General features: G+C 45.4%; 1 protein-coding gene across 10 annotated transcripts in view; it reads left to right on the top strand.

The window, feature by feature from the left end:
* The window catches only part of PKNOX2 (PBX/knotted 1 homeobox 2), a 623,477-nt gene that overhangs the window by 259,836 nt on the left and 337,011 nt on the right, over positions 1-26,630 (top strand). For 9 of the 10 annotated variants that reach the window (XM_050921671.1, XM_050921661.1, XM_050921668.1 and 6 more), the window contains one exon: positions 15,413-15,517. The gene's annotated coding sequence lies outside the window, so the exon portion shown is untranslated. Of the gene's footprint in view, positions 1-14,074; positions 14,162-15,412; positions 15,518-26,630 lie in introns of those variants that run through there. The other variant, XM_050921670.1, reaches the window with a different exon arrangement.

Here is a 26,630-nt window from a genome sequence, read left to right as displayed (position 1 = left end):
TACATTATTCACGTAGCTGAAGTTGCATAACTTAGATCGATTCCTCCCCCACCCTCTGTAAACCAGGCCTAAGATGAAGATTGGAGGGGTACAGTGCACAGTAGGACATAGGGCCCAAAGAGTTAAAGGTGTTAACATGATCCTGAAACTGTCCAACATCAACCCGTTTGAAACCAAGTTAGTTAAAAATCCTTTTGACCCTTCCTCCCCTCCCCCCTGTATCGTTTGGCTTGGTCTACACTACACAGTTAGGTTGATGTCAGGCAGCTTTCGTTGACCTAATTATGTCAGTGTCCACACTACAGCCTTACTCCCACCAATGTGAGTACCATACTACAGCAGGAGGCGTAGGACTTATGTTGGTGTAGTGAGGGTCATGCAGTGTGTCTGTGTAGACACTGCATTACTTTCATAGGCTGTTGACTGTCTTTCTTGTCAATTTCACAGCTCCATGCTGAAGGCCTGAAATTGACAGGAAAGTTGAGCTGTCATGTGGTGGGTGAGGGCTCTCTCCCTGCTCCCAGTCAGGCTGCGTCCACCCTGGCTCCCTGGTCCTGGCTTCCAGCCCAGCTGCTGCCCAGCTCCCTGCTGCCATCCGCATTGCTGCCCATAGGCTTCCCACAGAGAGCCCTGGTACTGCACAGAGGCTTCCCCTTCCCTGCTCCCTGTCATTGGGAGCCCATCTGCCTCCCCAGGCTCTTGGCTTTCCACTCCCTGCTGCAGCCAGGCTCCCTGCGCGAAGTGGGGAGCCTAGGGTGCAGCCTGGCTGACAGCAGAGAGCCAGGCAGTCATAGCATGATGGCTGTCCAGAGGGTCCTGGGAGCTGCTTGGATTCCCAGTGTGGAGATCGCAGCTGCGAGCCTAGGTGTGGCAGGGAGCTGGAAGCCGAGAGCCCAGTGGTGCAGCTGGGGTTCTGGCAAGGAGCTGCATGTGGAGTTGAGTGCACAGGCTCTCAGCCCCCCATGCTGCCCTTCTAAGGTGGTGGAAGTGCTCCAGGTAAGAATGTGCATCACCAACAGAAGGAGGGTAATGTGGACATGAACCACTGCTGTAATTATTGTTGTGGTTGTAAATTGACTTAACCTAGATTGACTTATGTTTCTAGTGTAGATATGCCCCACGTAAAAGAATTAAAACATTTCAAATTTAAAATATTTAGCGATTCCAAGGCCAGAAAGAACCATTATTATCCTCTGGTCTGATTTCCTATATAACACAGACTAGAGAATTTCCCCAGAATAATTCCCAGAGCAGATCTCTTAGAAAAACATCAAATCTTGCTTTAAAAATTGCCAGTAATGGAGAATTCACCATCACCTGGGGTAAGATGCTCCAGTGGTTAATAAATCGTATCAGGTTTTTATAATTCTGCTCTGAATTAAATCTGTTCCTTCAATGGTTTAGATGGGCCAGACTCAAATAATTAGAGAAGCTACTTTTTTACCCTCAGATCTGCCAGGAATTGACCACAACTCTGTGTCACAGCACATGGGTAGCTATAAGGAAGAAGGAAAACACTCACTTTTATCAACAGATGCTTCCATGTAGTATTCTCCATTCATCACAATGCCATAGGTTGGAGGGGACAGATGGGAACTAGGTCCAGGAGATAAAGCATAGGACTTGGAGTCAAGTGATGTTGGTCCTCTTTTTGTGGAACCTTGAGGAAATCACTTCTCCTCTGCGCATCAGTTTCCATACCTGGAAAGTGGGAACAATAATAGCTGCTGCGTTGCCTTGCTGAAGGCTTAATGGATGGATGATGGTGATTGCCATAGAAATGACCATACACAATAAAGTGCAGTAGCTGAACCAATTGAGATCCCTTGCAGCCCAAATTGTGGTGTATTGAAGGTGTCAGTAGGAATGGCCTGATAGGGCCCATCATTCTAGCCTTATTGGTCTTCATTCATCACGGAGAGACAGCATACTGTATGCATGGCAGAGAACAGTACTATTCCAGTGAGCTCTAACACGTGGTCACTCTTGATGAATGGAAATGATAAATGCACTAAACAGGAATATTTTATACCATTCTAGTGCTTCTTTCGACCAGCACTAAGCAATTTTTATTCTGATTCACCTATAAAACAAAGCTGGGTTCTCCGGATAGTCAGAGAACAACACATCCCTAAAAGTAATGATGCGCCTGACAGGAATAATCTGGTTCACCTGATCCATAAATAGCATAGGTGATCACACAAACGTACTCAAACCATACAGGGTTACCATACATCTGGGTTTTTCCAGGCATTGCCTCTTTTTTTGATCCTCTGTCTGGGCAGATTTTTCTAATAAGAGGCAACATCCAGGATTTTTGCAGAGCAGACGTTGCAGCTCAGAGAGATTTGTCTCCATGCTCCGATTGGTCCCTCCCCTGTGTCCATAGCTGATTGATCCCTTCCCTGCAGCCACAGCAGCTGAAATCCCACCCATCCTGGCCCTGACTCCCAGCCCTGGAGAGAGGGAGAGGCCTGCAGGGAGGTACTGACTGACAGCCTGACCAGGAGCAGCAGAAGCTTCCTAAAAGTGGAGGAGGGGCCACCAGTGCCCCGCATCCCCTGTACCGCCCCTGCTCCCTGAGTCCCCACCCTCGCACCACCCCTTCCCCTGTGACCACAGCCCTGCACTGCTTCCTCTACCCTCACCCTTTTATAGGGACAGTCCTGATTTTTCACCCTTGCTGTCTGGTCACCCTACTGCTTCCTGAGCCCCACCCTCATGCCACTTTTTCCCCAAGGCCCCTCCTCAGCACCCCCTCTTCCCCCCAGCCCCCCCACGCTCACTTCCCCCCATTGCTTGCCCTTACAGATGGTAAAAAGGGGCGTGGTGGCCTCCTGACCCTCCCCCCCATTCCAGTGCCCCCGAGGCTGGCACGGAGTCCTGGGCCTGCATCAGCCACCCTGCCAGAGAGTGACACTGCCACCCACCTTGAGGGTGAGGCTGCAGGAACCCCATCCAGGACCCCCCAGGTACCCTTCCCAGTGCTCACACACCCCCTCCAGCAACTCCCCAAATGCCCCCACCCCCCACCCCATCTTCTGGCTGTGACCTCTTTTTGAGAACCTGAAATATGGTAACCCTACTCAAACACTCTTCCTATGTATGTCCTAATGCACCCCCTCACCTTTCTCCACATCACCCATGCACCCCCTTTTCCCATTCCAACACACATCACCCTGCACTCACACATATAGCCAGACCCCCCTTCATTCACTCAGACGCCCACATCCCCATACACAGCACTCATGCACCCCCCACATACCCACTCACTTTCACAGATGCACCCCCCCATACACACCTTCACCCAGCCACACAGACCACCTCCCCAAGACACTCTCTTTAGTGTCTTTTAATTGCCTGTTCTGACCAAGCTATTCATTTCTTTTGAAGGCCTAAATCATTCCGAGTATGGCTACACTTGCAGCCATACAGCGCTGCCGTGGCAGCGCTTTGAAGTGCGGGTGTGGTCGCGGTGCCTGCTCTGGGAGAGAGCTCTCCCAGCGCTGCAGGTACTCCACCTCCCTGTGGGGATTACTTTGCAGCGCTGGGAGCCGCGCTCCCAGAGCTGGGGCACTGTTTACACTGGCGCTTTGCAGCGCTGTAACTTGCTGCGCTCAGGGGTGTGTTTTTTCACACCCCTGAGCGAGAAAGTTGCAGCACTGTAAAGCGCCAGTGGAGCCAAGGCCTCAGCTGCAGGGAGAGCAGAGTATTGCTCATCCTCAGGCCTTCAACATTAACAGCCATGCAGCAGCTCCCTGATGCTGGCTTTCCAGCTGTGGCACTCTGGCCCACATCTTCAGCAAGGCTTCACCTGGGACTCCCACTGTATAGGCCCAGTGCCTGGCAGTGCAGAACTGAGGAGAAAGGGCAATGGCAGCTTTCAAACTCCTTTGAACCGCACCCAAGGGTAGGGGATGGAGCTGAGGATGCCAACAGCTGAGGATGCTTGCTCTGAAATGAACCCAGGCTGTGGAATGTGACAGGGCAGTGGGGACAGACCCAGGGTTGCTGACTGCCACCAGATTTCACAAGGTCCTGCAATTCACAATTCTAATAGCTACTTGGGATCTCGCCAGATGCTGCTGACAGAAGGGGGAAGAGTGAGTAGGAGAGACCGAGAGGCAATGTCATAGAGGGAAAGAGCAGGCTGGGGCAGAACAGGGAGCTGGGTATATTTGAGGAAGGGAGAGAACTGGATACAGGCCACTCCCCAGGGCAGGAAGGGAGGGTCCAAGAAAGACAGCCAGGGACAATGTCCAGGGGGAGAGCAATGGTGAAGGATGAGCTGGGGCCAGGTCCAAGGGTGGGGGAGCTGGGGTCAGGTCCAGGAGTGGGGGAGCTGGGGACAGTGCCCAGAGGTAGAGCAGGTGTGAGGGGAGCTGTGGACACTGTCCAGGGTTGAGGGGTGCTGAGGCAGGTCCAGGGGTGGGGGAGCTGGGGCCAGGTCCAGGGATGGGGGAGCTGGGGACAGTGTCCAGTGGAGGGGCACTGGGGCAGGTCCAGGGGTGGGGAAGCTGGAGACCATGTCCAGTGGAGGAGAGCTTGGGCCAGGTCCAGGGGTGAGGGAGCTGGGGACAGTGTCCAGGTTTGAGGGGTGCTGGGGCAGGTCCAGGGGTGGGGAAGCTGGAGACCATGTCCAGTGGAGGAGAGCTGGGGCCAGGTCCAGGGGTGGGGGAGCTGGGGACAGTGTCCAGGTTTGAGGGGTGCTGGGGCAGGTCCAGGGGTGGGGAAGCTGGAGACCATGTCCAGTGGAGGAGAGCTTGGGCCAGGTCCAGGGGTGAGGGAGCTGGGGACAGTGTCCAGTGGAGGGGCGCTGGGGCAGGTCCAGGGGTAGGGGAGCTGGGGACAGTGTCCATGAGGAAGAAGTGGAGTGTGTCGGAGCGAATGCTTGGCATGGCCTGGGGCAGTCTGGGCAAGTGTCACCAGTCACATGGAGAGGGGGGTCACAGTGTGTGCGCATTTTGGTTGAATTTCCTGATGGATGAAGCCACACACATATCTGTATGCCTGCAAGCACATGCACACACACGCGCACTCAAAGCAGTGACTCTCCCTGTGATTTTTTTTTTTTAAATAGCTCATGATGTTTACGTCAGACTCATTATTTGTGGGGCGAAGGGTCAGTCTCATGGTTCTTGGACGGGCAGGGCTGGGAATATAGGGTATAAGTAAACTGCTCTTTGGTGTGAACAACTCCTTCCTAGTTAGCACCATCTCAGTCTGAGTGTCAAAACACATTCACACCTAAATAAAGATTGTAATTAACTAGCACAGTGACAAAAAGAGGTGCTAAACCGAAGCCCAGCAAGCAGAGATGTGAGAGGGGAGTTCATGGCTACATCAGCCCTCTCTTTTATTTGTCATTTTCAGGACTGGAATATAATGAATCCCCAACCCCAGCAGTGTGCTGGATTTCAGCCCAACGTATCAAATACAAACACTTGAAAACAAACGTAGGGCAGTGTTCATTCTGGCTGGACAGAAAAGGAAGGACTGCGAAGCAGGGAGGCTCTTGATGAATCCCTCCATGTAGCTCCCCAAGTCTGTGCTGGAGCTTAGCTGGAGGAGGCACCTGGCAGCAGTTTAGCGGAGTTGCTCTTTATAAGGCATCAGCTGACAGGAGGAGCAGCCTGAGCTTCCATTGGGAGTGAGCATAATGCTCACTAACTAGCACAAGGAGCTGACAGCGCTGGCTAGACAGCTCCTGGGACAGTGCAGACGAGTGCTGGGCAAACTTCTTTCTAGCGCTGCCAAAACACCTCAAGGTTGACTTAGCGGAAACACTCCTGGCTGCCCCAGGACTCATGAAGTGATCAAAGTACCAGGGTCTCTCCCTTTCTCTCTACACTTCAAGCAGCAGTATGACTGCAGCTTGTGTAGACACACCCGCACTAGCTTCAATCCAGCTAGTTCACTAAAACCAGCAGTGAAATGCAGCAGCAAAGGCTGCATAATGGGCTTGCTCTCAGGTGGTTAGCCTGTGCCACCACCACCGCTATCTTTAATGGGCTAACTCAAGGTAGCTCAGGTATGCTTACACATGTTGCAGTCACACTTCAGATTGCAGTGTAGGAACATCCTCAACCTCCCTATTCAGGTTTTTACACTCTACCCAGCACTGCACTGTCCAAGCGTGTCGAGACCAATCCCTCCACTTGTTCCCAGTAGAGACAGAACTCAAAGCATAGGCCTGGCCCAATCCTCTGGAGCAAGAGAAACACTCCTCCATGCAATAGAAATAGGCCACCCACGCTAGGGAGACATATGCTCTACATTTCCTCAGGCCTCATACTCCAGCCAGTAGAGGACAATGATTTTACGCACAGATACACCAGCATGGAATTAAAACCATAAAGTCTCGATCCTCCAGTGCCTGCACAGGCCCAAGAAGGACTGAATAATGTGGACTTTAATAAAGGCAGGGAGAAATTCCGAGGCAGGGATGTTCTGCTAAAAGCCTGGAGTCCTGTCATAAACAGATAGCTAAGGGTTAATGTCTCTTTCACCTGAAGCACCTGACCAGAGGACCAATCAGGAAACCGGATTTTTTTCAACTCTGAGTGGAGGGAAGTTTGTGTCTGAGTCTTTTGTCTGTCTGCCTGCTTTCTCTGAGCTCTGGAGAAGTAGTTTCTGCTTTCTACTCTTCTGTTTCTAAGTGTAAGGACAAAGAGATCAGATAGTAAGTTATATGGTTTCTTTTCTTTGGTATTTGCATGAATATAAGTGCTGGAGTGCTTTGATTTGTATTCTTTTTGAATAAGTCTGTTTATTCAATATTCTTTTAAGCAATTGACCCTGTATTTTGTCACCTTAATACAGAGAGACCATTTGTATGTATTTTTTCTTTCTTTTTATATAAAGCTTTCTTTTTGAGACTTGTTGGAGTTTTCTTTTCTGGGAAATTTCAGGGAGATTGAGTCTGTACTCACCAGGGAATTGGTGGGAGGAAGAAATCAGGGGGAGATCTGTGTGTGTTGGATTTGCTAGCCTGATTTTGCATTCCCTCTGGGTGAAGAGGAAAGTGCTTTTGTTTCCAGGACTGGGAACGGAGAGGGGGAGTCACTCTGTTTGGATTCACAGAGCTTGTGTCTGTGTATCTCTCCAGGAGCACCTGGAGGGGGGAAGGGAAAAAGGATTATTTCCCTTTGTTGTGAGACTCAAGGGATTTGGGTCTTGGGGTCCCCAGGGAAGGTTTTTCAGGGGGACCAGAGTGCCCCAAAACACTCTAATTTTTTGGGTGGTGGCAGCAAGTACCAGGTCCAAGCTGGTAACTAAGCTTGGAGGTTGTCATGCTAACCTCCATATTTTGGACGCTAAGGTCCAAATCTGGGACTAAGGTTTGACATGGTGGTAGCGGTGGGATAGAATCCAGAAGCCAGTAGGAATATTATATTTTTCTTTTCTCTGCTAGGGACTTTTTAGCAGAGAGGGTTTGGTTTTCAAAGAAACCAGAGAGAAATTTTTTTTTTCTGCTCTCTCTGGCAGTTTGTGGCTTGCATCTTAAGCAAGAAACCATTAAGGTGCTATTAAGAGTCTTTTGTCACACAATAGCACTCCCATTGAGAGTCATTACCAGCACTATATACATGCAAATAAAGTGGTTTTTCCGGTTTACTTAACATTGAAGATTAGCTAAAGGCACTGTTGCTAGGCAGACTTCAGGAGGCAACAGAGAACCTGCAGTTCTGAAGATAAACACCGGAGGGCACCCCAACACAAAAAAACAGGAACCATGACTTCTAAGGCAAAAATTGAGGCCAAAGAACAAATCAAAGAAGCTGAACACAGGCGAGAGATGAAAAAACACAAACAGGAACTAGAAATAAAACAAAAAGAGATGGAGCTAAAAAAAAAGGAAAAAAGCATCAAACTGGCAGCCTACCAAAGAGAACAGGCAGCCAAAGAGGCAGCACACAAAAGAAAACTAGAAGAAGAAGAGGTGGCCCACCGAAGAAAACAAGCAGAAGAAAAGTTGGCCCACAGAAGAAAGCAAGAAGAAGAAGAGGCGGCCCACCGCCGAGACATGGAAAAACAACAAAAAGAAATGGAAAAACAACAAAAAAAAATGAAGAAAAGGAAAAACAGAAAAAACATGAACTGGACTTGGCAAAAGCTGGGCTGCATGTGCCAGCCAACCCTAACAACCCGGCGCCAATTATTGCTCCACAGCACAGGAAATTTCCCACCTACAAGGCAGGTGATGACACCGAGGCCTTTTTGGAAAATTTTGAAAGAGCCTGTCTTGGGTACAGCATCCCCGAAGACCAGTACATGGTAGAATTGAGGTCACAGCTCAGTGGACCTTTAGCAGAGGTGGCAGCTAAAATGCCTAAGCAGCAAATGAATGACTATAAACTTTTTCAAACCAAGGCCAGATACAGAATGGGGATAACCCCAGATCATGCCCGTCGGCACTTCAGAACCCAAAAGTAAAAACCAGATGTGTCATTTCCCAAACACGCCTACTACGTTGCAAAAAACTATGAGGCCTGGATATCAGGACACAATGTTAAAACCTTGGAAGAACTGCACCTCCTCATACAAATGGAGCAGTTCTTGGATGGTGTTCCTGAAGACATCACACGGTACATACAAGATGGAAAACCCAAAGATCTCGCTGAGGCGGGGAAGATTGGAGCCAAATGGATGGAAGTGGCAAAAAGCAAGAAAGCTACTGTCAAGGGGAACGATTACCCCAGGGGGCACACCGACCATAAACCCTACAACCGAGGACAGCCAAAGACCCCACATACCACCCAAGTAAAGCCACAGACACCCTACTCTTCCACCTCACCAGTCTCCAGTAACTCACCTCGGCCCACTGACCCATCAGATGGAAGATGCTTTAAGTGTAATGAACTGGGACATATCAAGGCCAACTGTCCCAAGAACACCATGCGAGTGCAATTCATTACACCACCATCACACCAAAGATCCCCAGGCCTGGATGCCTCTCAAATACCCTTGGAGCGAAGGGAAAATTTGAGAGTGGGCGGAAAGAAGGTTACTGCGTGGAGAGACACGGGGGCACAAGTGTCAGCTATCCACCAATCCTTCGTTAACCCCAAATTCATCAACCCAAAGGACAAAGTTACAATTTACCCCTTCATGTCACAAGCTGTAGACTTGCCTACAGCTCAACTGCCTGTCCAGTACAAAGGCTGGTCAGAAATGTGGACTTTTGCAGTCTATGACAATTATCCTATCCCCATGCTACTGGGGGAAGACTTGGCCAACCAGTTAAGGCGGGCCAAGAGAGTGGGAATGGTTACACGTAGCCAAAGCAGGCAAGCTTCCAGACCCATTCCTGTTCCTGAACCGTCCACAGACGCCCCGTCTGGGTTACCAGAGACCCAGACAGAGGTAGTGGACCCGGATTCCAGGCCAACCACTGAAACAGCCACAGCACCTCCAGTCCCAGGCCCAGAACTGGAACAGCAACCAGCACCAGCAATTGCAACCCCATCTTCAAACTCAACGCCAGTGAGCGCCAGCGAGCCACAACTGGCAGAAGCAACAACAAGTCCGTGGGCAGGTCTAGGGTGAAAAAGCTGAGGCGGCTCAGCTGCAGCACTTTAGCGAAGACGGTACTACGCTGATGGGAGAGCTTTGCCCATTGGCCTAGTAGTCCACCTCTGCGAGAGGCGGTAGCTATGTTGACGGGAGAAGCTCCCCCATCGATCTAGCACTGTCTGTGCCAGGGCTGGGAATGGTTGGTAGGCTAGGTTGGTATAACTGCATCGCTTAGGGGTGTGGATTTCTCACATCCCTGAGCCATGTGCTTTCCAATGTATGTTTGTAGCGTAGCTTTGGCTGTATCACATTGTTCCCTGCATTCACAGCAGTCACACACCGTGCAGTGCTGACTTGCAGGGCCTTTGCATTTCCTTTCCTGAACAAACCTTAGTGTGTGTGTGTTTGTGTGGGTGGGTGGGTGAGTGAGTCTAGAGGAGATCTAAAGTGACTATTAGACTTATTTTCCCTGGTGAGCTATCCAGGGATAGAATCCAGATCACCAAATAAAATAAATTAAAATAATAAACATGAGAACAGAATAAATGTATTGTAAAGGTTATTACAGCACAGGTTGTATACAAACATATTTATTAAAAGGATAACAAATATTCACAATCAAAGCAAAAATTTTTGAAAATGGGCCCATTTTACCTAAATACTTGTCAGGTTTTGTGATTTTTTTGTAGAGAAAATATGCCCCAGTCTGGCTAAGTGTGACATCCCCTGCGGTGCAATCTGGACCGTGGAACCACTGTGCCACTTTTAACTCTCCAGCCCAGGCTGTCTGCTACATTGCTATGCTCGTGAACAACAACCCCTCCCGCCCCGCCCCCCAGCAAACTCTCATAACCTCGTGTACAATGCTGACATGTACATTTCAATAGGACAATGATGGTCAACGGATTATGACTCTTCCAATGATACTTTACATAAGTTTTATTATAATTTAGTAAAATGGTGACCAGAACAGTGTAAACTATGGCAGTGAGCGTGAGCACATTTTGAAATCTGAATGAAGAAGAAAACTGGAATTGTCCGTGTTTTTGATGTGAAAAGAGCCATTTTATTGCATGTCACAGACACACGAAAGTTTCAGAACTTGAAAAATGTTCTTATGTGAAATTTTATGGAAATATTTTTCATCTGCTTCCCCCGCTGTAGTTACTACGCAGTGTGGAAGTCTCTACCTAAAAGACCTGCTCTACTTCAGCAACAAGGGTTGGGTTTTTCAGGGCAGTGAGGAATAATTCGCTCCACGGCAGGAATCACTGGAGGCAAGTCTCTGACCTGTGTTAAGCAGTAGGTCAGACAAGATAGTCACAGTGGTCCCGCCTGCAAATAACTGGTTTTGCCTTTTCACCAATGGGTGAAGCTTCCTGAAGCAGCTGAAAATTTGCAATACAGCAGAGCAGAAATTTAGAACAAAAATTGCTTATATCTGCCAAGCATGAAAGTGAGAAGCGAAAAGACTTGTCTGCTACAGAGTCAGTACCGCTGCACCTCTCCACTTCTCCCCTTGCGACTAGTTTCTCCCCTTTTGGCAGCAGTGTCTGTGGAACTCAGAGCTGTAGTGAGGGTAGGGTTGTTTAGGACTGAGACATTTTCCCATTTTCCCCCTCTGATTATAGATTCTTTTGTGCAGTTTTTCTTCATCAATGTCCTGGAGCCATTAGCTCTCCGTTTGCATAGGTTGCCATAGAAATGTCAGGCATCGAAACAATACAGATGAGCTGAGGATGCTTAGAACATTGCATGACCAACCTGCTTTGTTGCCCCCTGTGGCCCAGGATTTCACCAGAACCCATTTTGTAATACCTGGTGGCCTGGAGTCCTAATAATCGGGGGCAAAATGGACAAATAGTGGGAGGATATGGGTGGTATTGGCAGTGTCAGTGGCCACAGCAGTATATTTACTTCAGGGTGCATCCTCACCCATCACTTCTTGGTCCTGCTCCAACCATTTCCAAATCATCCATGGATGTGGCTGCTGTGTTCTGAGTGCAGCTTGCAAGAGACTGGCTGCTGTGCTAAAAAAACAACATGCCATAGAGATTTACAGAGTGTAGAGCCAAAAGAGAGCATTAGATATGCTAGTCTGACCTTCTGTATATCACGGGCCATTAACTTTCACCCTGTAAAGAGCCCAATGTCTTGTGTCTGGCTAAAGCATCTCTTCCAGAAAGTGCTCCAGGGCTAGATTCACAAAGGAATTAGGCACTTGTGACATACCAGGGTGAAATCCAGACCAATGAACTGTGTCACCCCTGCCCTGGGATGCTATTGACAATGCCTTGCTGCTGTATCCTCCAACCTGGACTGCTCACAAACAGCTTTCAGCATGTAAGTCATCTCAGCCACGTCCATGTGCTGCAGCCAGCCAGCCAGCCACACATTAGTTCTCGATAGCCTTAAAGAGTCCAACACACTCCCAGTCCCAAACTTTCCCCCTAGAAATGATGGCCTGGACTGCTCAGCCCTCTCCTGGATTATACTAATGTATTGAGTCTATTGTTCCTTTAAGGGAATAATATGCACACAACTTGTTACCCCAAATGGAGTTATCCTCCCATTTCAATTGAACACACTCAATTAGATCAAACAGTAAAACAAGTTTATTAACAACAAAGAGGTTTTAAGTGAGTCCAAGTAACGAGGCATAAAAGTTAGAAACGGTTACAAGAAAAATAAAGATAAACCACTTACTGGCACCTAATTTTAACAAACTACATTAGATTCAAAGCAAAGTTTTCTCATCACATCCTTTCAGCACTGAGTCTGAACTCTCCCAGAGTCCAATGGCTGCTTTCTTTAGCTCTACAGGTGCAGTGAATGCAATGGGAAGGGGGAGAGGAATTTCTTGGAGCGCTTGTCCCTCATTTTTATAGTTTTACGAACACACTGACTGGTAAACCACACACCTCATTTGGAACCAGATGTACGCAGCCAGGCAGCAGCAGAGATAAACAAAAGGAAATGCAGCACAGTGCTGTGTTAAATGAAAAATGCTAAAAATAAAGGGAAAGATTAAAAAACAGATTTGACAAGGTAAGGAAACTGTTTCTATGCTTGTTTCATTTAAATTAAGATGGTTAAAAATAGACTTTTTCTTCTGCATAGTAAAGTCTCAAAGCTGTATTAAGTCAATGTTCCTTTGTAAACTTTTGAAAGTTAAAGAAGTATAGATTGGATGAATGGACTATAAGGTAGACAGAAAGCTGGCTAGATCATCGAGGTCAACGGGTAGTTATCAATGGTTCCATGTCTAGTTGGCAGCTGGTGTCAAGCAGAGTGCCCCAAGGGTCGATTCTGGGGCCAGTTTTGTTCAATATTTTCATTAATGATCTGGAGGATGGCGTGGATTGCACCCTCAGCAAGTTTGCAGATAACACTAAACTGGGAGGAGTGGTAGATACGCTGGACGGTAGGGATAGGATACAGAGGGACCTAGACAAATTAGAGGATTGGGCCAAAAGGAATCTGATGGAGTTCAACAAGGACACGTTCAGAGTTCTGCACTCAGGATGGAAGAATCCCATGCGCTGATACAGACTAGTGAGTGGCTAGGCAGCAGTTCTGCAGAAAAGGACCTAGGAGTTACAGTGGACAAGAAGCTGGATATGAGTCAACAGTGTGCCCTTGTTGACAAGAAGGCTAACGGCATTTTGGGCTGTATAAGTAGGAGCATTCCCAACAGATCGAGGGACGTGATCATTCCCCTCTGTTCAGCACTGGTGAGGCCTCATCTGAAGTACCCGTGTCCAGTTTTGGGCCCCACACTACAAGAAGGATGTGGAAAAATTGGAAAGAGTCCAGCAGAGGGCAACAAAATGCTTAGGGGGCTGGAACACATGACTGATGAGGAGAGGCTGAGGGAACTTGGATTATTTAGTCTGCAGAAGAGAAGAATTAGGTGGGATTGGATAGCAGCTTTAAACTACCTGAAGTGAGGTTCCAAAGAGGATGGATCTAGACTGTTCTCAGTGGTAGCAGATGACAAAACAGGAAGTAGTGGTCTCAAGTTGGCCTGCTCCTACATGACCTCCTGAGGTCCCTTCCAACCCTTATTTTCTATGATTCTATGAAAGGACAACCATAATGTTTTGTTCAGATTTACCAACATTTCAGAGTTACAAACATCCTCCATTTCCAAGGTGTTCATAACTCTGAGGTTCTACTGTAACTTCACATACAATATTGCCATACATATTTTAATCAGGACAATACGAACGAGAAAATTATGAGTTTTCAAATGATACCATACAAAAACATTATTGCAATGATGCGCAGGGTGTGAACACAGCAGTAGATTTTGTCACAGTGCCTATCTGCTACTTAAGGTACCACTAGTATTCACTAAAGCCCTGCTCAGCTGCTGCTTTGTCCTGGACTCTTACATCATAATTGTTAGGTGGTCATTCTATTCAGGCAGGATGTGGGCAACTGCCAGTTCAAGCCACCTGCTGATGAGTAAGGGTTTGACTGAGGATCTACCACTTGTCAAGTGAATCCTCTTACCACTGGGCAATGGAATATTCTGAAGTGGGAGGCCTCCCTCAGCTTCTCCTGTTGAAGCTATTTCACGTTGGCTAAGTAAGGAGCCATTAGAGCAGAGGGACTGGAGCCTGGCTGTCCTACCTCCTAGGTGAGTGCCCTCCTGTCAGGGATTGGCTGGGTGCCACAAGCCAGCAATATCACCTAATGGTGATACTCCAGGGGTGTAATACCTACTGATGAGAGTTCAAATGCATCACCTACTGGCTAGGTGGCGGATCTTCAGAAAAGGACCTGGGGATTACAGTGGACGAGAAGCTGGATATGAGTCAGCAGTGTGCCCTTGTTGCCAAGAAGACCAACGGCATATTGGGCTGCATTAGTAGGAGCATTGCCAGCAGATCAAGGGAAATGATTATTCCCCTCTATTCAGCACTGGTGAGACCACATCTCGAGTATTGCATCCAGTTGTGGGCCCCCCACTACAAAAAGGATGTGGACAAATTAGAGAGAGTCCAGTGGAAGGCAATGAAAAGGATTAAGAGGCTGGGGCACATGCTTTATGAGGAGCGGCTCAGGGATCTGGTCTTATTTAGTCTGCAGAAGAGAAGAGTGAGGGTGGATTTGATAGCAGCCTTCAAGTACCTGAAAATCTGTCCCCACACATCTATAACCCATGGGAGAGAGAGTGAAGAGAAGGGTGGTCCTGGGGATATTGCTGAAGGCATTTTCCCAGTTAGTCCCCCTGGAAAAATTCACTCAGCTGATTTTAAAGAAGTGATGTTGGAGGCTTTTATTTATCTTTAGGTGTGTTTAGCGATTGGGCTAATAACATCACAGAATAATACAACAAAGAATTTTTTAAATCTCATTTAGGAATTACTCTTCATGCTGTGTATTATTTTCCATATTTCTCTTGGCTTGGGCCATGAAACATGATGAGCAGTTTCATTTTTATTCCTAGTAATTGGCCGGTTTCACGGAGGGTATTTCATGCTCTACCACAGCACTCCAACATTTGTGTTCCAAACACTGCAGGGAACTATTTATGGTTTTGTTTGTTTGGGAGAGGGGTGTTAAACTGTTTCCTCTAGAATTTTTAAAAAATATTCCTAAATTCGAGGCCAAATTTGGTCTGACGTTGTCCCTTTTATTTGCCTGTTTTTTTATAGACTGGAAACATACCATGGCAGAGAGCAATATTTTCATGGTTTTCCAAATATTTTCTGTTCTTGCTGTTAGTCTGGATCATAAAAGATCTCAGTGATGCTTATGAAGAGTAGATCTGTTGGCGGGAGCTGCAGATTTGTTTTTGTCCCTGCTGCTTTCACTTGTATAGAAATGAATTTCTAATGGGGGAAATGCGCTTTCTCCAGTTGATAGTTTATCTTTCTCTTTTCAGGTGCTTTGGCTCTGACTGAAAGAAGGAGGTTTTGTTTTACTGGCAGAGGAAGAGCAAAGGGGAGAGGTTCAAAGGACTGGCAGCTCCCAGAGCGCACTCCAAACAGTAAGACCCATCATACTTCTATAGCTTCAAGCAAATGAACAAAACAAATCAGAATCATTTCAATAAGTGGCACAAATAAATTAACAAAGCAGGTGCTTTATACATGAAATAGACCAGGAGTGACCTTACTGAAGTTTTAATAGAGACACTGGCAATATAGTTATCATATTTTTTAATATCATTGTAATAAAATAGCCCCGGCAGCCAGAGATTGACTTAGCAAAATAGTGTTAATCCATCATATTATAACAGGGTTTCTCATGAGTGCTTGGTTCCTGGTATTTGTTTAAAACAAGTACACAAAGTGTGTGTTTTGGGAAAAAATCCAAACTTTTAATTGTCTCAGCTTCTAATGGCTGGAGCCTGAAAGGATGCCATAAGCACAACTATTACTGCTACCTATGGAAAATATGCCTGTTTTTTAAACATTTTTGTTTATAAACTTTTAAATCAGAGCTTTCTCCAAAAGGTCAACTGTATTTTAAAAACTAAAAAAGGTTGAAAAGAAAATGACCCAAAGTATACCCATTATTACTGCCAAATTTACAAGAGCAATAGGGTGTGATCTGAGTCAAAAATTGCCAGTTGTTAAAAAACACAAACCCTAAGAATACAGAAAACAATCAGATGAAATGTGTCTGAAGTCAGTGCTGTCAGAATTCTCTGTGCTGTCTAAGGCCCTGAACTCGTAACCACTCCAATGGGACTGCCCACATGCAAAAAGTTGCCCATGTGAGTGTTTGCAGGAACAGGGTTCAAACTGGTGTCCAAGTCAGGATGCTCTGGAGGCACTGAAGAAACCACAAAGTTATCTGAAAGTTACTTGCTTCATCCTGAGTGCGACCTATGATGGCTTCCCCCTGGGGTGCACCTGGGACTGGGATACCACTGAGCCCTCTAACCCAGCAGTCTGGGCTCCCTCTCACACTGTGCTGCTGTGACGAGCTGCAGACCCGCTCCTGGTCCTACACTTCCCCCAGCATTCACACAGGCAGGGGCACACTCAGCTGCAGTTACATGCTGTCTGACCAGCCAATGCATAAACCAACAATAGGCTACAGCCAAAATAACCACCAGCTTCCCAGCCTAGGACCCCACAGCTGTACTGTCCTGCTCTGGTCCAAACCTCAACCAGGATGAATGTATTATTCAGTTCGCCTCCCCCTCAATGTGGACAGGAAATGCAACAAGCCTGTGTTAAACCAAGCTGAGATTTTTCCCCCGACACTTCACTTAAAGGCACACTGAGTTTTAATTAAAACATAAAACAAGTTTATTAACAACAAAAGATAGATTTCAGTGATTATAATGGATAGCAAACAGATCAAAGCAGATTACCTAGCAAATAAAGAAAAACGCAAACTAAGCTTAACATACTAGATTGAATATGCATTAGTAGTTTTTCACCTGAGTGATGGTACAAGCAGGCTGCAGATTCTTAAGGTGGAAACTGCACTTGCTTTGCAGTTTGGAATCCCCAAGTTTTTCATACACAGACTAGCAATCCCTTTAGCCTGGGTCCAGCACTGCGCCCGGTTCAGTCTGTTGTTCCTTAGATGTTTCCAGGAGTTTTCTTGTGTGGGGAGTGAAGAACAACAGATGATGACACCCCTGGCCTTCTATAGCTTTAGCATATGGTGGGAACCCTTTGTTTCAAAACTTGGTTGCCGGACCAGTTTGTGGAAAAATACAGACATCCCAAAAAGGAGTCCAGAGTCATGTGGCCTGGTCATATGCCCTTGCATACCTTACTGAGTCATAGCAACCATTACTTACAGGCTGTCTGGAACGTTCACAGGAAAGTTAAGTTCTTCCAGGGTTCATTGTCTTTGCTGATGGGCCATCAGCACTGTCTGGCTTCTTCATTGTTGTACTTGAAAGGCTAGAGTCAAAATGATAAATGCATACAGATAGGATAATCATATTCAGCAAATCATAACGTTTCCAATGACACCTTACATGACTTGTCTAGTACAAAATGCATCATAATTATGCCATAATCATATCATAATAATATCACGGTGAGGAATATGGAGTGCAGTGTTATACTACCCAGGGCCATCCCTACCCATATGCAAAGTACACAGCTGTGCAGGGCACCAGGAAATGTGGAGCACCAAATTTTCTGGTGCCCTACACAGCTGCGTGCTGCTCCAGCCCCTACTTCACCTCTTCCCCATGGCCTCCGCCCTTGCTCCACCCCAGCGCCCACCACTCCACCCCTTCCCCAAAGTCCCCACCCCTGCTCTGCCCCACCCCAGCTCTTCCTGCCCCTGCCCCGCGTCACTGGCGGCAGAAAGTGGAGCAATCCGGCCCCAGCCTGCTCCGCTCCCCTGGCTCACAGCCGCACTGCCAGTGAGTGCTGGGGGGTGGTTCCCCTTTGCCCCCCAGCCCCAAGGCTGGGAGCAAGGGGAGCGGAGCAGAGCAGAGTGGCTGGGGCTGGGTCGCTCCACTTCCCGCTGCCCTGTGAGTGTGGAGTCGAGCCTGCCCTGGACTCACCAGGCAGCAGGAAGTGGAGTGACCTGGCCCCAACCCGCTCTGCCTGCTCGTGCTGAGGGGCGGTTCCCTCTGCCCTCCAAGCCAGCCCTCCACCACCATGGAGGCCTGGGGCTCCACATAGCCCCCAGCAGGGGGGCTGCATAGGGCACCAAAATGGCTAGGGATGGGCCTGATACTACCTAGAAAACCTTTGTCTTAATATAACCCCACAGTTAGAAGAAACAAAACTGCTGTAGCTCCAAACTGTGCACGTTTTCTTTCTTAAAACATGAACCTCTGCCATCTCTCTGGCCTTTCTCTTGTTAACTAGGAAATATTAGGGTCTGAGCATCTTGGGAGAAAAACCTTTTCTGTTCTTTTAATCAAATATAAAACTTACCTTGATCCAGAGCAAAGTTCAAAGGCTTCTATATCCCTCTCTTTTAACAGAACCTTCTTGCCTCCATAATGTTTTAAAAATTTCTTCTAATAAACCACATAAAGTTATGAGAGGATTATATTCTGCAGGCCCCTCTCTATGAGACCTAATCAGAGGTTAGGCCTTCCAGATGTGCTGTTGGAATTATTTTGGGGGCTGTTCTCTGGCCTGTGTTATGCAGGAGGTCAGACTAGAAGCTCACAATGGTCCCTTGTGGCCTTGGTAGCTATGAATCATAGCCTCCACCAAACGATGTCAGGACTAAGGGCAATGACATTTTGTGTTACCGTGCTGTGCCAGATTTCACAATGGTGTAGGTGAATTGTAATCAAATCTGGCTCTTTGGTAAGATGTATGTGACAGTTTCTATTTTTTTCTACAAATTCATTATTTTAACCTGAGGAAAGGTGACATCATGTGTATTTTACTTTGTGTTTATAAAATTATGTCAGGTAGTCAATTAACCCCTTCTTTGTTGGAACTAAATGGCTCAGAAGACAGGGCTAATCCCCAGAGAGGAACTCTCCATACTTGAAGATTCTTTTCCAGTTCCATTCATAGGAGATTGGCTACAATGTTCCAGTTGACCTTGGTGGCTAGATTTCTCGGGATGATGTCTTTCTTCCTTGGTCCCATCTGGCCCAAGGATTTGATTGTTCCTTTGGACAGTGCCCTGAACGGGGGCAGAGATTGTATGCTGCACTGCCCTAGAGTAGCCCCTGGAAGTCCTGTACGCTAGAGAGCCTCTGAGGCACAATTCCCTCCCCACTTGGGTGGTAGCAATGACCTAGATCTGCAGCCAATTATGAGCCCTCCTGCACCAGCTCCATGATATTGGCCAGCACACTGTAAGGGATGGAGTCAAGACTCCACCCATTCCCCATCACTCCCCACCCACCTGCTCTGGCTCTGGAGTGGGGGCCAGCAGGTGCACAACTTGTGACTTTTGCATGCCCTGTTCCCCTCTGTGGGTGTCCAAGCCAGGTCACAATCTAGCCCTAGGGAATTAATTACCTAAGACTCACCAAGAGAGAAACCAGGGCCCTGAGACAGCAGGGGATCAGGGCATGTGGCTAACTTTAAGCGCTTGCTTGAAGTCATTGGGGCTGCCTCATATGCTTAAAGTTTGGCACATTCTCTAAGAACTTTGTTTAATAAGGCCTTATGATGAGAACTCCTAGCAGAAACTGGAGAAAAAATTACAATGATTTATAATGCAAATATGATTAGCCCAATAGCCACCATCAGATACCTCCCTCCTCGGCGGCAGTGAGTGATGGCTCCAGCACAGCATGCTTAGCAACAGCCAGAAATTTTCCTTTTGTTCCAGTGTTGGGGCTGCTAGATCAGAAGGTTCTCAGCAAAGACAGAATCTTCACAATGTCACTGAAAACTTCAGATTAGTTAGAAACATTTCAGCTCATTTTAGAAACCCAGAGGCTTGAACGTTTGTGTTTTTAATCAGTGCTGTGTTTAGAGAACATGGGATGAGAGTGGGGAGAAGATACACTTTTCAGAGCACAGGTGAACTGGGAAATTATGTTTTCTTGAACTCCAGAAAACTAATGAAATGAAATTGGGACCCTGCCTGAAACCAAACAGCCAAGCAATTCAGGGTTTAGGCTGAATGTCCGAGTTGATGATCTACCACTAATTGTGTCATTGTGCTTGCCGGGAAGAACTGCATGGCTTGTGCACAATTTCATGCACCTTTCTCAGGACCTGGCAATTCACAGATTCTTTGCTTGGAATTCCCTTGCTATTGTGAGTATAGGTCAAATCTGTATCCCCTACACACACATTTTATGGTTTATTTTTTGGAGATAATGACAAAGAAAATATAGTCAACATAAAATATAATTACAGGCTTTCAAAATATTTGTGACTCCCTGATTAGTTGAAGGTTTGTACAGTAGTGATATAATTTGGCTCTTAAAATTGGTAGTTTTTTTTCTGATAGGATGTAAAAAGCTGTAAATATGGCTGCTGATTCAGACTTCTAACTTCCCTGTAAACATGCAAATAGAAAGGGTTTGAAATGGGAGCAGTTGACTAAACAGCTTCTGTTACAATTTATTCTGTGAATGTTAATTTAATAGCAAATCAGTGATGCTGTAATCAGCTAGTTTGGTGCCTATGTCCTGTAGGCACAGAGGCCTAGATCCTCAAAGATATTTAAGCACCTAATTCCCATGGGAGTTAGGTACCTAAATATCTTTGATTATCTGGACCAGGTAGCCCATGTGCTAAAAATGTGCATGACATTTTTGGAAGTCTCACTGCATCTTCCTTTTTTTACAACACTTTTTGTTTGGAATTTTTGCATTTTACGAGGAAAATCAAACTGTTTTAAATGAAGCAACTAAAACTAAGAAGTAGTGCAGGGCACAGAGCTCTCAGAAGTGCTCAGAGAGGGAGTAAATCAAAAACTTTGCTGACGGGGTGCCTGGTGTATCCTCTATAGTGGCTGAGGGAAGTGCTTGGAAATGGAGAAAGAACCAACTCTAAAGGAGATTTGTTTGCCTAGGTTCTATATTACAACAGATGCATCTTTAAAGAAGTAGCCTTAATCTTCAAACATGTCAGTAGAATATTGCAAGGCTCTATTACTGCTCACTTGCTAGTTACCAATTCTAAGCAGATGATTAGTGTTTAATATATTAAACAAACTGGTAACATGCAGGACTTCTAGACCTTATTCCTGCACACACACACCCCCCCAAGCGAACATATGCTGAAGAAGGCATATGCAAAGTACAAAGTATGCTGTTCTCAATTAACCCCATAAGGAACTAGAGCTACTGGTGCAGGAAGTGAAACCAGATATTATAGGGATAACAGAAACATGGTGGAATAGTAGTCATTACTGGAGTACAGGTATTGAAGGCTATGTGCTGTTTAGGAAAGACAGAAATAAAGGCAAAGGTGGTGGAGTAGCATTGTATATCAATGATGAGGTTAACTGTAAAGAAATAGTGATGGAATGGATAAGACAGAGTCTGTCTGGGCAAAAATCACACTGGGAAAGAAAGCTACTAGAGCCTCTCCTGAGATAGTGCTTGGGGTAGCACTGCAGACCGCCAGGATCTGATTTGGATATGATTAGAGACCTCTTCAATGTTTTTAATGAAATAAACATTAATGGGAATTGTGTGATCATGGGAGACTTTAACTTCCCAGATATAGACTGGAGGACAAGTGCTGGTAATAATAATAGGGCTCAGATTTTCCTGGATGCAATAGCTGATGGATTTCTTCACCAAGTAGTTGAAGAACCAACAAAAGGGGATGCCATTTTAGATTTGGTTTTGGTGAGTAGTGAGGACCTCATAGAAGAAATGGTTGTAGGAGACAACCTTGGTTTGAGTGCTCATGAGCTAATTCAGTTCAATCTAGATGGAAGGATAAACAAAAATAGATCTGGGACTAGGATTTTTTATTTCAAAAAGGCTAAATTTAAAGAATGAAGGAAATTAGTTAGGGAAGTGGATTGGACTGAAGAACTTGTGGATCTAAAGGCAGAGGAGTCCTGGAATTACTTCAAGTCAAATTTGCAGAAAATATCAGAAGCCTGTATCCCAAGAAAGGGGAAAAAAATCATAGGCAGGAATTGTAGACCAAGCTAGATGAGCAAGCATCTTAGAGAGGTGATTAAGAAAAAGCAGAAAGTCTACAAGGAGTGGAAGATGGGAGAGATTAGCAAGGAAAGCTACCTTATTGCGGTCAGAACATGTAGGGATAATAAAGTGAGAAAGGCCAAAAGCCATGTAGAGTTGGACCTTGCAAGGAGAATTAAAACAATAGTAAAAGGTTCTATATCCATATAAATAAGAAGAAAACAAAGAAGGAAGAAATGGGACCACTAAACACTGAGGATGGAATGGAAGTTAAGGATAATCTAGGCATGGCCCAATATCTAAACAAATACTTTGCCTCAGTCTTTAATGAGGCTAATGAGGAGCTTAGGGATAATGGTAGGATGACAAATGGGAATGAGGTTATGAAGGTAGATATTACCACATCTGAGGTAGAAGCCAAACTCAAACAGCTTAATGGGACGAAATCAGAGGGCCCAGATAATCTTCATCCAAGAATATTAAAGGAACTGGCACATGAAATTGCAAGCCCATTAGCAAGAATTTTTAATGAATCAGTAAACTCTGGGGTTGTACCGTATGACTGGAGAATTACTAATCTACCTCGTATTTTTAAGAAAGGGAAACAAAGTGATCCAAGTAACTCTAGGCCTGTTAGCTTGACATCTGTAGTATGTAAGTTTTTGGAAAAAATTTTGAAGGAGAAAGTAGTTAAGGACATTGAGATCAATGGTAATTGGGACAAAATACAACATGGTTTTACAAAAGGTAGATCATGCCAAACCAACTTGATCTCCTTCTTTGAGAAGGTAACAGATTTTTTAGACAAAGGAAAGGCAATAGATCTAATTTACCTCGATTTCAGTAAGGCATTTGATACGGTTCCAAATGGGGAATTATTAGCTAAACTGGAAAAGATGAGACTCAATATGAAAATTGAAAGGTGGATAAGGAACTGGTTAAAGGAGAGACTACAACGGGTCGTACTGAAAGGTGAACTGTCCGGTTGGAAGGAGGTTACTAGTGGAGTTCTTCAGGGATCGGTTTTAGGACCAGTCTTATTTAATCTTTTTATTACTGACCTTGGCACAAAAAGTGGGAATGTGCTTATAAAGTTTGTGGATGACACAAAGCTGGGAGGTATTGCCAATACAGAGAAGGACCGGGATATCATACAGGAAGATCTGGATGACCTTGTAAACTGGAGTAATAGTAATAGGATGAAATTTAATAGTGAAAAGTGCAAAGTTATGCATTTAGGGAGTAATAACAAGAATTTTAGTTATAAATTGGGGACACATCAGTTGGAAGTAACAGAGGAGGAGAAGGACCTTGGAGTATTGGTCGATCACAGGATGACTATGAGCTGCCAATGTGATATGGCCATTAAAAAAGCTAATATGGTTTTAGGATGCATCAGGCGAGGTATTTCCAGCAAAGATAAGGAGGTGTTAGTACTGTTATACAAGGCACTGATGAGACCTCATCTGGTATACTGTGTGCAATTCTGTTCTCCCATGTTTAAGAAGGATGAATTCAAACTGGAACAGGTACAGAGAAGGGCTACTAGGATGATCCGAGGAATGGAAAACCTATCTTATGAAAGAAGACTCAAAGAGCTTGGCTTGTTTAGCCTAACCAAAAGAAGGTTGAGGGGGGATATGCTTGCTCTTTATAAATATATCAGAGGGATAAATATTAGGGAGGGAGAGGAATTATTTAAGCTTAGTACCAATGTGAACACAAGAACAAATGGATCTAAACTGGACACTAGGAAGTTTAAATTTGAAATTAGACGAAAGTTTCTAATCATTAGAGGAGTGAAATTCTGGAACAGCCTTCCAAGGGGAGTAGTGGGGGCAAAAGACATATCTGGCTTTAAGACTAAGCTTGATAAGTTTATGAAGGGGATGGTATGATGGGATCGCCTAATTTTGGCTATTAATTTGGCAATTAATCTTTGATTATCAGCAGGTAAGTATGCCCAGAGGTCTGTGATGGGATGTAAGATGGGGTGGGATATGAGTTACTACAGAGAATTCTTTGCTGGGTGCTGGCTGGTAAGTCTTACCCACATGCTCAGGGTTTAACTGATCGCCATATTTGGGGTCGGGAAGGAATTTTCCTCCAGGGCAGATTGGCAGAGGCCCTGGAGGTTTTTTGCCTTCCTCTGCAGCATGGGGCACAGGTCACTTGCTGGTGGATTCTCTGCAGCTTGAGGTCTTCAAACCACAATTTGAGGACTTCAATAACTCAGACATAGGTTAGGGGTTTGTTACAGGAGTGGGTGGGTGAGATTCTGTGGCCTGCATTGTGCAGGGGGTCAGACCAAATGATCATAATTGTCCCTTCTGACCTTAAAGTCTATGAGTTTATAATCCAATTGAAGTCTGAGGTTGCATTTGTGTTACTGAACGCAGAATATGGCCCATTGGTGTTAACTCACAGACACTGGGAGAAATCTACAGAAGCAAAAAAGAAGTCAATCAGAAACCAGGGCTGTCAGGTGATTTAAAAAAGCAATCACAATTAATGGTGCAGTTAAAAAAATTGCAATTAATAGCACGATTATTCATGCTGTTAAACAACAATAGAATACCATTGATTTTAAATATTTTGAGATGTTTGCTACATTGCAAAATATATTAATTTCAATTACAGCACAGAATACAAAGTGTACAGTGCTCACTTTATATTTATTTTTATTACAAATATTGGTACTGTAAAAAACAAAAAAATTGTATTTTTCAGTTCATCTCATACAAGTACTGTAGTGTAATCTCTTTATCATGAAAGTTGAACTTACAAATGTAGATTTATATACAAGAAAACCTGTATTCAAAAATAAATCAATATAAAACTTTAGAGTCCACAAGTCCACTCAGTCCTGCTTCTTGGTCAGCCAATCACTCAGACAAACAAGGTTGTTTACAATTTGCAGGAGACAATGCTGCCTGCTTCCTGTTTACAATGCCACCTGGAAGTGAGAACAGGCGTTCACATGGCACTGTTGCAGCTGACGTTGCAAGATATTTACGTGCTAGATGCACGAAAGATTCATATGTCCCTTCATGCTTCAACCACCATTCCAGAGGACATGCTTCCATGTGGATGATCGGTTCTGCTTGATAACAATCCAAAGCAGTGCAGACTGATGCATGTTCATTTTCATCATCTGAGGGCATGTCTTCACTGGCAATATTAAAGTGCTGCCATGGCAACGCTTTAATGTGGCTTGCATAGTCGCAGCATAGCTCTGGGAGAGAGCTCTCCCAGCACTCTAAAAAACCCACCTTCGGTGTGGCTCCTAGTGCTGCTGCACTGGCTACACTGGCATTTTACAGTGCTGAAATTTACAGCGCTCGGGTATTTTTTCACACTCCTGAGCAAGACAATTTTTTTCAGTTAATCGCGTGAGTTAACTGCAATTAATTGACAGCCTGTCATAAACAGATAGCTAAGGGTTAATGTCTCTTTTACCTGAAAAAAAAAAGTATCCTGAAACACCTGACCAGAGGACCAATCAGGAAACCAGACCTTTTTCAGCTCTGGGTGGAGGGAAGTTTGTGTCTGAGTTCTTTGTCTTCTGCCGGAATCTCTCTCAGCTATGAGAAGGATTTCTATTTCCTGCTTTCTAATCTTCTGTTTACAAGTTGTGAGTACAAAAATGGTTTGTTGTTTTGTATTTACATGTCTATAGTTGCTGGAGTGCTTTAAATTGTATTCTTTTTGAATAAGGCTGTTTATTCATATTTCTTTTAAGCAATTGACCCTGTATTTGTCACCTTAATACAGAGAGACCATTTGTATGTATTTTTCTTTCTTGTTTATATAAAGCTTTCTTTTAAGACCTGTTGGAGTTTTTTCTTTAGTGAGGAACTCCAGGGAATTGAGTCTGCAGCTCACCAGGGAATTGGTGGGAGGAAGAAGTCAGGGGAGACCTGTGTGTTAGATGTACTAGCCTGACTTTGCATTCCCTCTGGGTGAAGAGGGAAGTGCTTTTGTTTCCTGGACTGGAATTAGAGAGGGTGGACTCCCTCTGCTTAGATTCACGGAGGTTGCTTTTGTGTATCTCTCCAGGAGCACCTGGAGGGGGGAAGGGAAAAGATTTATTTCCCTTTGTTGTGAGACTCAAGGGATTTGGGTCTTGGGGTCCCCAGGGAAGGTTTTTGGGGGGACCAGAGTGCCCCAAAACACTCTAATTTTTTGGGTAGTGGCAGCAGTACCAGGTCCAAGCTGGTAACTAAGCTTGGAGGTTTTCATGCTATCCCCCATATTTTGGACGCTAAGGTCCAAATCTGGGACTAGGTTATTGACACAGCCCTATCAGAAACTTTAATCCTAGACTAACTATATCAGTCGGGCCTTGTCTCTGTTTCCTGATTGGCTTGCTAGAACTGTAATAAAGCAAGGAAGGTTCTGTCAATTATTAGGGCTTTGACTCCGTTAGGGAGCAGGTGGGAACATTCTTTTGCTTTAAGCAGAATAGGGTTGAAAGGATCAGAGAATTTTAGGACATTTTAATCCCCCCCCCCATTTTTTTGGAGGGCGGGGGGCTGGGGCACTCCAGTGAGGTGTTTCCTAAAATATAACTGGTAGA

This window comes from Gopherus flavomarginatus, chromosome 13 (genome assembly GCF_025201925.1).
Source record: "Gopherus flavomarginatus isolate rGopFla2 chromosome 13, rGopFla2.mat.asm, whole genome shotgun sequence".
NCBI lineage: Eukaryota > Metazoa > Chordata > Testudines > Testudinidae > Gopherus > Gopherus flavomarginatus.
The sequence above is the reverse complement of the archived record's forward strand: the minus strand, read 5'-3'. Positions and strand labels throughout refer to the sequence as shown.